General features: G+C 45.5%; 1 long non-coding RNA gene across 3 annotated transcripts in view; it reads right to left on the bottom strand.

Annotated features, from left to right (window-relative positions):
- Positions 1 to 14,660, bottom strand: part of LOC140104045 (uncharacterized) — a 218,363-nt gene that overhangs the window by 171,650 nt on the left and 32,053 nt on the right. For all 3 annotated transcript variants that reach the window (XR_011850235.1, XR_011850234.1, XR_011850233.1), the window contains exon 2: positions 8,603 to 8,676. This is a non-coding gene — a long non-coding RNA (uncharacterized lncRNA). The remainder of the gene's footprint in view (positions 1 to 8,602; positions 8,677 to 14,660) is intronic.

Genomic DNA, 14,660 nt, shown 5'->3' with positions numbered 1-14,660 from the left:
GTGCCCTTGAGACACATTAGCTCATTTGCATATATGAGTGTTCCAGCATTCTGATTGGCTGATACCATCCTGAGGCTCCGCCCAGTCTATGGCCTGTACAATATGACAGCATTTATAGGTATTAAAGGGAAGGGATAGATGCCCTCCTATTCTGACTGACAAGCAATGGTAGATTCTCACTGGTCCGTTTTAGGCGGCCATCCGGGGGCCTATGACCACCCGAAAGGTTAATTAAAGGGCTGACAAGAAAGGCGAGTTCCCCGCTAGTGTTAGTTTTTTGTTGTGTGTGTATGAAGTATATATGTATGTAAGAGCATGATTTGTGTGTGTTAGTATATCTGTATATAAGTGCATGGTGTGTGTGAGTATGTTAGTATATACATATGTGTGTATGTGGTAGTATGTGTATGCAAATAAATGATGTGTGTATATATATATATATAAGCGGTAGCATATGGGTATGTGCATACAAATAGGTTTGTGTGTGTAGGTATATATGTGTATGTGGATATTAGATATGAGACACTGCGTGCTCCGCTGCCATAGACCTCTATGGGGCTGTGATGCAGCCGCAAATTGAGCGGTCGTATCACGGCCCCTAATACGGTCATGTGTATGGGCCCCTATTGAGTTTATCTGTTTGTCTTGTGTCTGCACTTTGGAGTAAGGAGGGACCGTTTTGGTGGTTGTCCAGTGTCACCATTACAATGCCCTTTTTATGTAATGATATTTTCTACCAGCCTCCTTGTTTCCGACAGAAAATTTCCCAATCCACAAGCTCCATAGATCCCATTCCATCCTGTACTTGTCTCTCCTACTCGCTCTATTCCTTTGAGCCAGTCACGGAGGAAGAAGTGTCCAGGCTCCTTTCCCCCGCCCCATCAGTGACCCCATCCCCTCACATCTTGTACAGTCCCTCTCCCCAGCAGACACTTCTCCCAAACTTTTAATATCTCTCTTTCTTGTGGTGTCTGTACCTCCTCCTTCAAGCATGCTGTTGTAACCCAGTGAAAAAAAGAACCCTCCTCGGACCCATATAGCACTGTTAACTACCGACCAGTCTCTAATCTGCACTTTATCTCCAAAATCCTGGAATGCTCGGTTTGTTGACGACTAACTGCACTTGAAATGCATCTCCCTCATCCACAAAGCTCTGCGTAGTGCTGCAGCTCCCTACCTCTCTTCTGTCATCTCAGTCTACCGCCCAGCCTATGCTAATCAATCCTCGAGTGATCTAACATTACTTTCTTTCTTAATTCCAACCTCACCTCTCACTTCTTCCGAGCTACATCTATTTTCGGGGAATGCACTAGCTCGACCTATCAGGCTGATACCAAACTACCAAATGTTAGTCACCAATAACATACAACGTAACCAATATACACAGTGCCTGCTCCATTATAGCTAATAGTTACAGTACCTACCCCCAGAAGTCAGTAAACCCAGGGCCTGCCCCCGGTAGCCACAGTGCTTTCCCCCTATGGCAAGCAGTCCCAGTGCCTGCCACGAGTAGTAAAAGTGCCTACCCCAGTAGTCACATTGCCTGCTCCAATAACCAATAGTCACAGTGATGCCCCCAGAAGCCAGTAGTCAAAGATACTGCCCCAAGTAACCAGTAGTTGCTGTGCTTGCCCCCTTAATCATGGTTGCTCCCAGAATTGACAGTGATGCCCCCAGTAGCCAAAAGTCACTGTGCCTACTCGCAGTAGCCACAGAGCCTACCCAATAGCCAGTATTCAAAGAGCCTACACCCAGTATCCAGTAGTCACAGTGCTTCCCCGTGCCGGGTAAGGCATAAAAGGTCCGGAGCCTGTGACCTACGAGGCTAGGACCCGGCGCAGCCACACTTGAGTGAGATTGCACTGCTGACACATGGGGGGGCGCCGTCAGCTTCCCATCTCACAGGCCTCCTGTGTCCTGGAGGTCAGGCCACAAGGAGGGAGCCAAATCGCAGCTTCCCCCCTGCTTGTTGCGTCGGTAAGAATTTTAACAACCGCTTCCCGCGGGCCGGATAGCATCGGGCTTAACCCACCCCTGCATCTGTTATATGACAAGGCGCTGACCTTGTCATAAATTAGGTACACAGCCTTGCTAAAATTTACTCCATTAAGGGACTGGAGTAAATTGTAGAGCACCTTCGTGTTAGAAAACGAGAGTTAAAGTTAAGCAATTTTGGAAAGGTGTAGAAAAAGTCCATTTATGCAAAGCTTTTTGCAGAAATGGTGTAGAAAAAGAAACAAATCGGGGCTATGTGTAATTTTCGAAGCCAAAAAAGCCAGTGTGCCTTAACAGGATTAGTATAGAGAAAGCCCTGGTGTCTTTGTTAGGTCCCAAAAAAGGTGAGTTCTACTGACTGAAGAAGAAGTCTGTAGAGGAATGAAAGAAAAAATAAAAGGTGGGAGGGTGGCTTCCTGCCTGGCAGGGGCTATCAGGTGGGTGAGGTCATCATTTGCCTGGTGGCTGATGTTGGTCTCTGGGCTATGGGGGCGGCTGGTGTGTCCAGGGGCGCTGGGCTGGGGGGCCCTGCTGCTCCCTGGCAGATGTGCATGATGCACATGGGTTCCAACCTAGCTTCACCCTGAGACATGTCTGGGCTTCACCTGGCTGCTGCTGAGCTCTCCATCCTGGCTAGCTCCAACCTTCCCTCCCAACTGTATAAGGGTATGAGCTCTGTGTTTATATGCCGTTAATGACATATTCTTTTACCTTAGGGAGACCTCCCTTATGTCAAGAATAAGATAAAGGAGCAAAAGATAGACCAATGTAAATAGAAAATGGTGGTAATCCACCTAGCTGGATGGAAAATTTGGAAAAATCCTGTAAAAGAAGGTACTTTTGGTGCCCTTGAGACACATTAGCTCATTTGCATATATGAGTGTTCCAGCATTCTGATTGGCTGATACCATCCTGAGGCTCCGCCCAGTCTATGGCCTGTACAATATGACAGCATTTATAGGTATTAAAGGGAAGGGATAGATGCCCTCCTATTCTGACTGACAAGCAATGGTAGATTCTCACTGGTCCGTTTTAGGCGGCCATCCGGGGGCCTATGACCACCCGAAAGGTTAATTAAAGGGCTGACAAGAAAGGCGAGTTCCCCGCTAGTGTTAGTTTTTTGTTGTGTGTGTATGAAGTATATATGTATGTAAGAGCATGATTTGTGTGTGTTAGTATATCTGTATATAAGTGCATGGTGTGTGTGAGTATGTTAGTATATACATATGTGTGTATGTGGTAGTATGTGTATGCAAATAAATGATGTGTGTATATATATATATAAGCGGTAGCATATGGGTATGTGCATACAAATAGGTTTGTGTGTGTAGGTATATATGTGTATGTGGATATTAGATATGAGACACTGCGTGCTCCGCTGCCATAGACCTCTATGGGGCTGTGATGCAGCCGCAAATTGAGCGGTCGTATCACGGCCCCTAATACGGTCATGTGTATGGGCCCCTATTGAGTTTATCTGTTTGTCTTGTGTCTGCACTTTGGAGTAAGGAGGGACCGTTTTGGTGGTTGTCCAGTGTCACCATTACAATGCCCTTTTTATGTAATGATATTTTCTACCAGCCTCCTTGTTTCCGACAGAAAATTTCCCAATCCACAAGCTCCATAGATCCCATTCTATCCTGTACTTGTCTCTCCTACTCGCTCTATTCCTTTGAGCCAGTCACGGAGGAAGAAGTGTCCAGGCTCCTTTCCCCCGCCCCATCAGTGACCCCATCCCCTCACATCTTGTACAGTCCCTCTCCCCAGCAGACACTTCTCCCAAACTTTTAATATCTCTCTTTCTTGTGGTGTCTGTACCTCCTCCTTCAAGCATGCTGTTGTAACCCAGTGAAAAAAAGAACCCTCCTCGGACCCATATAGCACTGTTAACTACCGACCAGTCTCTAATCTGCACTTTATCTCCAAAATCCTGGAATGCTCGGTTTGTTGACGACTAACTGCACTTGAAATGCATCTCCCTCATCCACAAAGCTCTGCGTAGTGCTGCAGCTCCCTACCTCTCTTCTGTCATCTCAGTCTACCGCCCAGCCTACGCTAATCAATCCTCGAGTGATCTAACATTACTTTCTTTCTTAATTCCAACCTCACCTCTCACTTCTTCCGAGCTACATCTATTTTCGGGGAATGCACTAGCTCGACCTATCAGGCTGATACCAAACTACCAAATGTTAGTCACCAATAACATACAACGTAACCAATATACACAGTGCCTGCTCCATTATAGCTAATAGTTACAGTACCTACCCCCAGAAGTCAGTAAACCCAGGGCCTGCCCCCGGTAGCCACAGTGCTTTCCCCCTATGGCAAGCAGTCCCAGTGCCTGCCACGAGTAGTAAAAGTGCCTACCCCAGTAGTCACATTGCCTGCTCCAATAACCAATAGTCACAGTGATGCCCCCAGAAGCCAGTAGTCAAAGATACTGCCCCAAGTAACCAGTAGTTGCTGTGCTTGCCCCCTTAATCATGGTTGCTCCCAGAATTGACAGTGATGCCCCCAGTAGCCAAAAGTCACTGTGCCTACTCGCAGTAGCCACAGAGCCTACCCAATAGCCAGTATTCAAAGAGCCTACACCCAGTATCCAGTAGTCACAGTGCTTCCCCGTGCCGGGTAAGGCATAAAAGGTCCGGAGCCTGTGACCTACGAGGCTAGGACCCGGCGCAGCCACACTTGAGTGAGATTGCACTGCTGACACATGGGGGGGCGCCGTCAGCTTCCCATCTCACAGGCCTCCTGTGTCCTGGAGGTCAGGCCACAAGGAGGGAGCCAAATCGCAGCTTCCCCCCTGCTTGTTGCGTCGGTAAGAATTTTAACAACCGCTTCCCGCGAGCCGGATAGCATCGGGCTTAACCCACCCCTGCATCTGTTATATGACAAGGCGCTGACCTTGTCATAAATTAGGTACACAGCCTTGCTAAAATTTACTCCATTAAGGGACTGGAGTAAATTGTAGAGCACCTTCGTGTCAGAAAACGAGAGTTAAAGTTAAGCAATTTTGGAAAGGTGTAGAAAAAGTCCATTTATGCAAAGCTTTTTGCAGAAATGGTGTAGAAAAAGAAACAAATCGGGGCTATGTGTAATTTTCGAAGCCAAAAAAGCCAGTGTGCCTTAACAGGATTAGTATAGAGAAAGCCCTGGTGTCTTTGTTAGGTCCCAAAAAAGGTGAGTTCTACTGACTGAAGAAGAAGTCTGTAGAGGAATGAAAGAAAAAATAAAAGGTGGGAGGGTGGCTTCCTGCCTGGCAGGGGCTATCAGGTGGGTGAGGTCATCATTTGCCTGGTGGCTGATGTTGGTCTCTGGGCTATGGGGGCGGCTGGTGTGTCCAGGGGCGCTGGGCTGGGGGGCCCTGCTGCTCCCTGGCAGATGTGCATGATGCACATGGGTTCCAACCTAGCTTCACCCTGAGACATGTCTGAGCTTCACCTGGCTGCTGCTGAGCTCTCCATCCTGGCTAGCTCCAACCTTCCCTCCCAACTGTATAAGGGTATGAGCTCTGTGTTTATATGCCGTTAATGACATATTCTTTTACCTTAGGGAGACCTCCCTTATGTCAAGAATAAGATAAAGGAGCAAAAGATAGACCAATGTAAATAGAAAATGGTGGTAATCCACCTAGCTGGATGGAAAATTTGGAAAAATCCTGTAAAAGAAGGTACTTTTGGTGCCCTTGAGACACATTAGCTCATTTGCATATATGAGTGTTCCAGCATTCTGATTGGCTGATACCATCCTGAGGCTCCGCCCAGTCTATGGCCTGTACAATATGACAGCATTTATAGGTATTAAAGGGAAGGGATAGATGCCCTCCTATTCTGACTGACAAGCAATGGTAGATTCTCACTGGTCCGTTTTAGGCGGCCATCCGGGGGCCTATGACCACCCGAAAGGTTAATTAAAGGGCTGACAAGAAAGGCGAGTTCCCCGCTAGTGTTAGTTTTTTGTTGTGTGTGTATGAAGTATATATGTATGTAAGAGCATGATTTGTGTGTGTTAGTATATCTGTATATAAGTGCATGGTGTGTGTGAGTATGTTAGTATATACATATGTGTGTATGTGGTAGTATGTGTATGCAAATAAATGATGTGTGTATATATATATATATAAGCGGTAGCATATGGGTATGTGCATACAAATAGGTTTGTGTGTGTAGGTATATATGTGTATGTGGATATTAGATATGAGACACTGCGTGCTCCGCTGCCATAGACCTCTATGGGGCTGTGATGCAGCCGCAAATTGAGCGGTCGTATCACGGCCCCTAATACGGTCATGTGTATGGGCCCCTATTGAGTTTATCTGTTTGTCTTGTGTCTGCACTTTGGAGTAAGGAGGGACCGTTTTGGTGGTTGTCCAGTGTCACCATTACAATGCCCTTTTTATGTAATGATATTTTCTACCAGCCTCCTTGTTTCCGACAGAAAATTTCCCAATCCACAAGCTCCATAGATCCCATTCCATCCTGTACTTGTCTCTCCTACTCGCTCTATTCCTTTGAGCCAGTCACGGAGGAAGAAGTGTCCAGGCTCCTTTCCCCCGCCCCACTACCTGCATCAGTGACCCCCATCCCCTCACATCTTGTACAGTCCCTCTCCCCAGCAGACACTTCTCCCAAACTTTTAATATCTCTCTTTCTTGTGGTGTCTGTACCTCCTCCTTCAAGCATGCTGTTGTAACCCAGTGAAAAAAAGAACCCTCCTCGGACCCATATAGCACTGTTAACTACCGACCAGTCTCTAATCTGCACTTTATCTCCAAAATCCTGGAATGCTCGGTTTGTTGACGACTAACTGCACTTGAAATGCATCTCCCTCATCCACAAAGCTCTGCGTAGTGCTGCAGCTCCCTACCTCTCTTCTGTCATCTCAGTCTACCGCCCAGCCTATGCTAATCAATCCTCGAGTGATCTAACATTACTTTCTTTCTTAATTCCAACCTCACCTCTCACTTCTTCCGAGCTACATCTATTTTCGGGGAATGCACTAGCTCGACCTATCAGGCTGATACCAAACTACCAAATGTTAGTCACCAATAACATACAACGTAACCAATATACACAGTGCCTGCTCCATTATAGCTAATAGTTACAGTACCTACCCCCAGAAGTCAGTAAACCCAGGGCCTGCCCCCGGTAGCCACAGTGCTTTCCCCCTATGGCAAGCAGTCCCAGTGCCTGCCACGAGTAGTAAAAGTGCCTACCCCAGTAGTCACATTGCCTGCTCCAATAACCAATAGTCACAGTGATGCCCCCAGAAGCCAGTAGTCAAAGATACTGCCCCAAGTAACCAGTAGTTGCTGTGCTTGCCCCCTTAATCATGGTTGCTCCCAGAATTGACAGTGATGCCCCCAGTAGCCAAAAGTCACTGTGCCTACTCGCAGTAGCCACAGAGCCTACCCAATAGCCAGTATTCAAAGAGCCTACACCCAGTATCCAGTAGTCACAGTGCTTCCCCGTGCCGGGTAAGGCATAAAAGGTCCGGAGCCTGTGACCTACGAGGCTAGGACCCGGCGCAGCCACACTTGAGTGAGATTGCACTGCTGACACATGGGGGGGCGCCGTCAGCTTCCCATCTCACAGGCCTCCTGTGTCCTGGAGGTCAGGCCACAAGGAGGGAGCCAAATCGCAGCTTCCCCCCTGCTTGTTGCGTCGGTAAGAATTTTAACAACCGCTTCCCGCGAGCCGGATAGCATCGGGCTTAACCCACCCCTGCATCTGTTATATGACAAGGCGCTGACCTTGTCATAAATTAGGTACACAGCCTTGCTAAAATTTACTCCATTAAGGGACTGGAGTAAATTGTAGAGCACCTTCGTGTTAGAAAACGAGAGTTAAAGTTAAGCAATTTTGGAAAGGTGTAGAAAAAGTCCATTTATGCAAAGCTTTTTGCAGAAATGGTGTAGAAAAAGAAGCCAATCGGGGTTATGTGAAGCCAAATTAAGGCTCACAGCAGTATGGAGCACCTCATCAACTCGACAGCTGATGCAGGGCCCTCTCCCACAACAATATATGTATAAGATATCACATACTTATACTGTTTACTTAATCTTTAGTTTCAGATTGGTTTAGTAAAAGTAGGAATTTATGAACCGATTTAAATTTTGGCCCATGACAAACCAAAAAATACTCCCGCAATACTATCAACAAATAATGATACTACAATACTGTTACCAATTAAAACTACCAAAAGACCAATATTCAAAACAATGGCGCTACCATTTCCAAATGTTCCCTCCAAACTGCAACACACAGTATTACCACACCACAACATCAAGGAAATACCAGCATACTGATAATGAACACAAGACTCTATACACAGACCAGTACTACCAATAATTTACCAAATATAAACTCCATTTATTGATTTTACTTACCGCCATATTGTTATTATACAAACACCAACGAGCAAGGGACACTAAGGGACAAGGGATCACTAATGATACCTCTGTACTAGGCCCAAATATCATGAACATTACCATTACATAAAGACTGAATACACAAACACTAAATGCAAACCTAAACACACGACTAGTATTTACATAGTGAGCATATAATAGGAGATACAAGTCCTGCAGTGCAATCCAATGACTTACACGTGACGTCCCGGATGTTGTTTCTTCCCTTCGATCTGATCTTTCAGGCGACTTCTTGCAGTCACAACTCATCTCTGCAGGTTTATAAAACAGACATGGTTGGTATCATCCTATATTACACCTCACACACACACAACTCACCACACTGTGCCTTTACATTTATCATATATACCCCTCACACCACAACGGACCCCACTGTGCCCCCACATATATCATATGTACCCCTCACACACAACTGACCACACTGTGCCCCCACATATATCATATGTACCCCTCACACACAACTGACCACACTGTGGCCCCACATATAATATATAGACTCCTCACACCACAACTGACCACACTGTGCCCCCACATGTATCATATATACCCATCACACCACGACTAAGCCCACTGTGCCCGCAGATATATCGTATATACCCCTCTCACCACGACTGAACCCACGGTGCCCCAACATATATGATATATACCCCTCACCAGAGGTCGCATTAACGCCTCATTACGCGTCATAGACGCGTGATGAGGCGCCATTACCCCCTAAAATAATTGCCATGCGTAAAGTTACGCTTGGCAATTATTCCCTGTAGCGCGCAGGCTGAGCGGCCCGGTGCACGCTGCAAAAGAGGTAAATGTCTGTAGCGCGATTACAGCGCGCGCCGGGCCGCTCAGCTGGACACGTGACACAGTGATCTGTGTCAGCAGCGTTCCGGAGCGAGAGCGCAGGCCCCGGGAGACCTGTGGACAGCGGGGCTGCTGCTCCCTGTCCTGCTCCATCTCCCTACCTGCCCGCAGCTGCCTGCATTTATGTCGGGACTTAACCCCTTATCACCGACACTAGTTTTCAGCTCAATGACCAGACTCGATTTTTCAAATCTGACATGTCTCACGATAATTGGTTATAACTTCAGAACGCTTTAACATATCCGGGTGATTTTGAGAATGTTTTCTCGTGACAAATTGTACTTCATGTTAGTTATAAAATTTAAGTGATAAGTTTTGCGTTTCGTTCTGAAAAAAAGTGAAAATTTGGCAAAAGTTTGTAAAAATTCTTCATTTTCCAAGTTTGAAATGTTCTGGTTTCCAGACAAGATGTAAAACTACCCAAAAAGTTTGATAATTAACATTTACAGAATATCTGCTTTATGTTGGGATGATATTTTATGCATCCTCTCACTTTTCTAGGATGTTATGAGGTGCAGAACTTTAGGTGCGATTTTTCTTATTTTCATGAAAATTGCCAAAACTCACATTTTGAGGGACAACTCAGCTTCCAAGTGACGTTGTAAGGCCTAAATAATAGTAAAACCCCATAAATTACCCCACTATAGAAAGTTCACCCCTCAACATATGTAAAACAACTTCTATTAAGTCTATTAACCCTTTAAGTGTTTCACATGGGTTAAAAAATATGGACCTGCGATTTAGAAACTATAGAATTTTTTTTTGGAAAATACATTCATTTAGGCCAAAACTGACATTTTCAGAATAAATTAAATGATGAAACGCACTGCAACGCTTGATGCCCAATTCCTCCCGAGTTTACTGATACCCCATATGTGGTGGTAAACTGCTGTACGGGCGCACGGCCGAGTATAGAATGAATGGAGGCGCCATGTACAGCAGATTTGTATTGTCACATTGTACGACCTATAAATTTTTTTTGGTAATGTGAACATATGAGGGCTTATTATGTACGGGAAGAGATATAATGTATAGATAATTTATTTTGGGAGTCTAAAGCTTATTCATGAGATTTTATTAACTATTTCAAGGGGGACACAAACAAAATCATCAATTTTTATTTTGGATTGTTAGCATTTTTTCCCCCCGCTCACCGTAATGTAAAAATAATATTTTAGCTTTATTCTCTGGTCACTACGATTGCGGTGATACCTCATTTATATAGTTTTTCTTATTTTTGCTCAATTTTCCTGAGCAAAACCATTATTGGAGAAAATCGCATTGTTTTTACTATTGACAACTTTTCAGGGCCATAACTTCTGTATTTTTCTGTTGTCAGATCTGGTTGAGGGCTTATTTTTTGCGAAAACAGTTGTTCTTTTCAGTCGTATCATATTAGGTAACGTAACTTTTTTTGATCACTTTTTAGAACATTTTTTGTGATGGTGTTTGATGGAGAATTGTATATTATGGGAAGTTTTTTGAGTTTTTTTTTTTACGTAGTTCACCGAGCGGGTTCAATACTGATTTAGATTTATTGTACAGATTAATACGGACGCGGTGATACCAAATATGTACGCGTTTTTGTGTTTTATTTACTTTATTTGCATTTTATGTGTTACTGGGGAGATTATGGGACTTTTATTTTATTTATTTATTTAATTATATTATAAAAAGATTTAATTTTTTTTTAAACTTTTTTTTACACTTTCTACTTCTTGGCTTGAATAAGCGATCATCCGATGGCTTATTCAAGCCTTTACACTGCAATACACTTGTATTGCAGTGTATACTGTAAGTAACTGAGCATGCTGAGCATGCTCAGTTACACACAGCCGGCTCCTGCCAGGAGGCGGAACCCGGCACAGAGAGGAGCCGACAGCCCCGGGTCACTTGTCGGAACCCGGGGCTGAGGCAGGAGGGATCGGATCCCCCGGTAAGCACACCGGGGAGGTCCGATCCACGGGGGACACACTTGCACGCCGCGGTCATGCTTGACCGTGGTGTGTAAGGGGTTAAACACCCGGGATCGGAGTTTTTCCGATCCTGGGCGTTAGTGCCGGGTCTGGGCTGTGATATCACAGCCCGACACCGGCACCAGCGAGACCCGGTGTCCCGAAAACTTCTTCTGACGCGCCGCCGTAGAAAGGCGTACACGTCAGAAGATGTACCCTTAATGACCGCCGTAAAAAGCTGATAGGGCGGTCATTAAGGGGTTAAGAGCAAGGACGGGTGAGTGTGTGTAGTGTAGTGGAGTGTGTGCTGTGTGTAGTGTAGTGGAGTGTGTGCTGTGTGTAGTGTAGTGGAGTGTGTGCTGTGTGTAGTGGAGTGTGTGCTGTGTGTAGTGGAGTGGAGTGTGTGCTGTGTGTAGTGGAGTGGAGTGTGTGCTGTGTGTAGTGGAGTGGAGTGTGTGCTGTGTGTAGTGTAGTGGAGTGTGTGCTGTGTGTAGTGTAGTGGAGTGTGTGCTGTGTGTAGTGGAGTGGAGTGTGTGCTGTGTGTAGTGGAGTGGAGTGTGTGCTGTGTGTAGTGGAGTGGAGTGTGTGCTGTGTGTAGTGGAGTGGAGTGTGTGCTGTGTGTAGTGGAGTGGAGTGTGTGCTGTGTGTAGTGGAGTGGAGTGTGTGCTGTGTGGAGTGGAGTGGAGTGTGTGCTGTGTGGAGTGGAGTGTGTGCTGTGTGTAGTGGAGTGGAGTGTGTGCTGTGTGTAGTGGAGTGGAGTGTGTGCTGTGTGTAGTGGAGTGTGTGCTGAGTGTGTGCTGTGTGTAGTGGAGTGTGTGCTGAGTGTGTGCTGTGTGTAGTGGAGTGTGTGCTGTGTGTAGTGGAGTGTGTGCTGAGTGTGTGCTGTGTGTAGTTGAGTGTGTGCTGTGTGTAGTGGAGTGTGTGCTGTGTGTAGTGGAGTGGAGTGTGTGCTGTGTGTAGTGGAGTGGAGTGTGTGCTGTGTGGAGTGGAGTGGAGTGTGTGCTGTGTGGAGTGGAGTGGAGTGTGTGCTGAGTGGAGTGGAGTGTGTGCTGTGTGGAGTGGAGTGTGTGCTGTGTGTAGTGGAGTGGAGTGTGTGCTGTGTGTGTGCAGTGTGAGCGTAGCGTGCGCAGCGTGAGCATAGTGTGCGCGGCGTATTACCAAAATTTTCATACTCCTCCTCGGGTAAAAATACTCCTCAAAAATGGTGAGAGGAGTATTTTTACCCTTCTGGAAAAATGTTAGTGCGACCTCTGCCCCTCACACCCCAACTGACCACACTGTGCCCCCACATAAATCATATGCCCCTCACACCCCAACTGACCACACTGTGCCCCCACATAAATCATATGCCCCTCACACCCCAACTGACCACACTGTGCCCCCACATACATCATATGCCCATTACCACTGCATCATGACTGAATAATACCACCACATCACTACCATTACCACTGCATCATGACTGAATAATACCACCACATCACTACCATTACCACTGCATCATTACTGAATAATACCACCACACCACTACCATTACTACTGCATCATGACTGAATAATACCACCACACCGCTACCATTACCACTGCATCATGACTTAATAATAGCACCGCTACCATTACTTCTGCATCATGACTGAATAATACTACAATACCGCTACCATTACCACTGCATCATGACTGAATAATACCACCACACCGCCACCATTACTACTGCATCATGACTGAATAATACCACCACACGTTACCATTACCATTGCATCATGACTGAATGACACCGCTACCATTACCACTGCATCATGACTGAATAATACTACAATACCGCTACCATTACCACTGCATCATGAGTGAATAATACCACCACACCGCTACCATTACCACTGCATGACTGAATAATACTGCTACCATTATCACGGCATCATGACTGAATAATACCTCCACACCACTACCATTACCACTGCATCATGACTGAATAATACCACCACACCACTACAATTACCCCTGCATCATGACTGAATAATAACTCCACACCGCTACCATTACCACTGCATGACTGAATAATACTGCTACCATTACCACTGCATCATGACTGAATAATACCACCACACCACTACCATTACCACTGCATCATGTCTGAATAATACCACCACACCGCTACCATTACAACTAGATCATGACTGAATAATAACTCCACACCGCTACCATTACCACTGCATCATGACTGAATAATACCACCACACCGCTACCATTACCACTGCATCATGACTGAATAATACCACCACACCGCTACCATTACCACTGCATCATGACTGAATAATACCACCAGACGTTACCATTACCACTGCATCATGACTGAATAATACCTCCACACCACTACCATTACCACTGCATCATGACTGAATAATACCACCACACCACTACCATTACTACTGCATCATGACTGAATAATACTACAATACCGCTACCATTACCACTGCATCATGACTGAATAATACCACCACACCGCCACCATTACTACTGCATCATGACTGAATAATACCACCACACGTTACCATTACCATTGCATCATGACTGAATGACACCGCTACCATTACCACTGCATCATGACTGAATAATACTACAATACCGCTACCATTACCACTGCATCATGAGTGAATAATACCACCACACCGCTACCATTACCACTGCATGACTGAATAATACTGCTACCATTATCACGGCATCATGACTGAATAATACCTCCACACCACTACCATTACCACTGCATCATGACTGAATAATACCACCACACCACTACAATTACCCCTGCATCATGACTGAATAATAACTCCACACCGCTACCATTACCACTGCATGACTGAATAATACTGCTACCATTACCACTGCATCATGACTGAATAATACCACCACACCACTACCATTACCACTGCATCATGTCTGAATAATACCACCACACCGCTACCATTACAACTAGATCATGACTGAATAATAACTCCACACCGCTACCATTACCACTGCATCATGACTGAATAATACCACCACACCGCTACCATTACCACTGCATCATGACTGAATAATACCACCACACCGCTACCATTACCACTGCATCATGACTGAATAATACCACCAGACGTTACCATTACCACTGCATCATGACTGAATAATACCTCCACACCACTACCATTACCACTGCATCATGACTGAATAATACCACCACACCACTACCATTACTACTGCATCATGACTGAATAATACTACAATACCGCTACCATTACCACTGCATCATGACTGAATAATACCACCACATCACTACCATTACCACTGCATCATGACTGAATAATACCACCAGACGTTACCATTACCACTGCATCATGACTGAATAATACCACTACACCGCCACCATTACTACTGCATCATGACTGAAT

Source organism: Engystomops pustulosus, chromosome 10 (assembly GCF_040894005.1).
Source record: "Engystomops pustulosus chromosome 10, aEngPut4.maternal, whole genome shotgun sequence".
Lineage (NCBI taxonomy): Eukaryota > Metazoa > Chordata > Amphibia > Anura > Leptodactylidae > Engystomops > Engystomops pustulosus.
The sequence above is the reverse complement of the archived record's forward strand: the minus strand, read 5'-3'. Positions and strand labels throughout refer to the sequence as shown.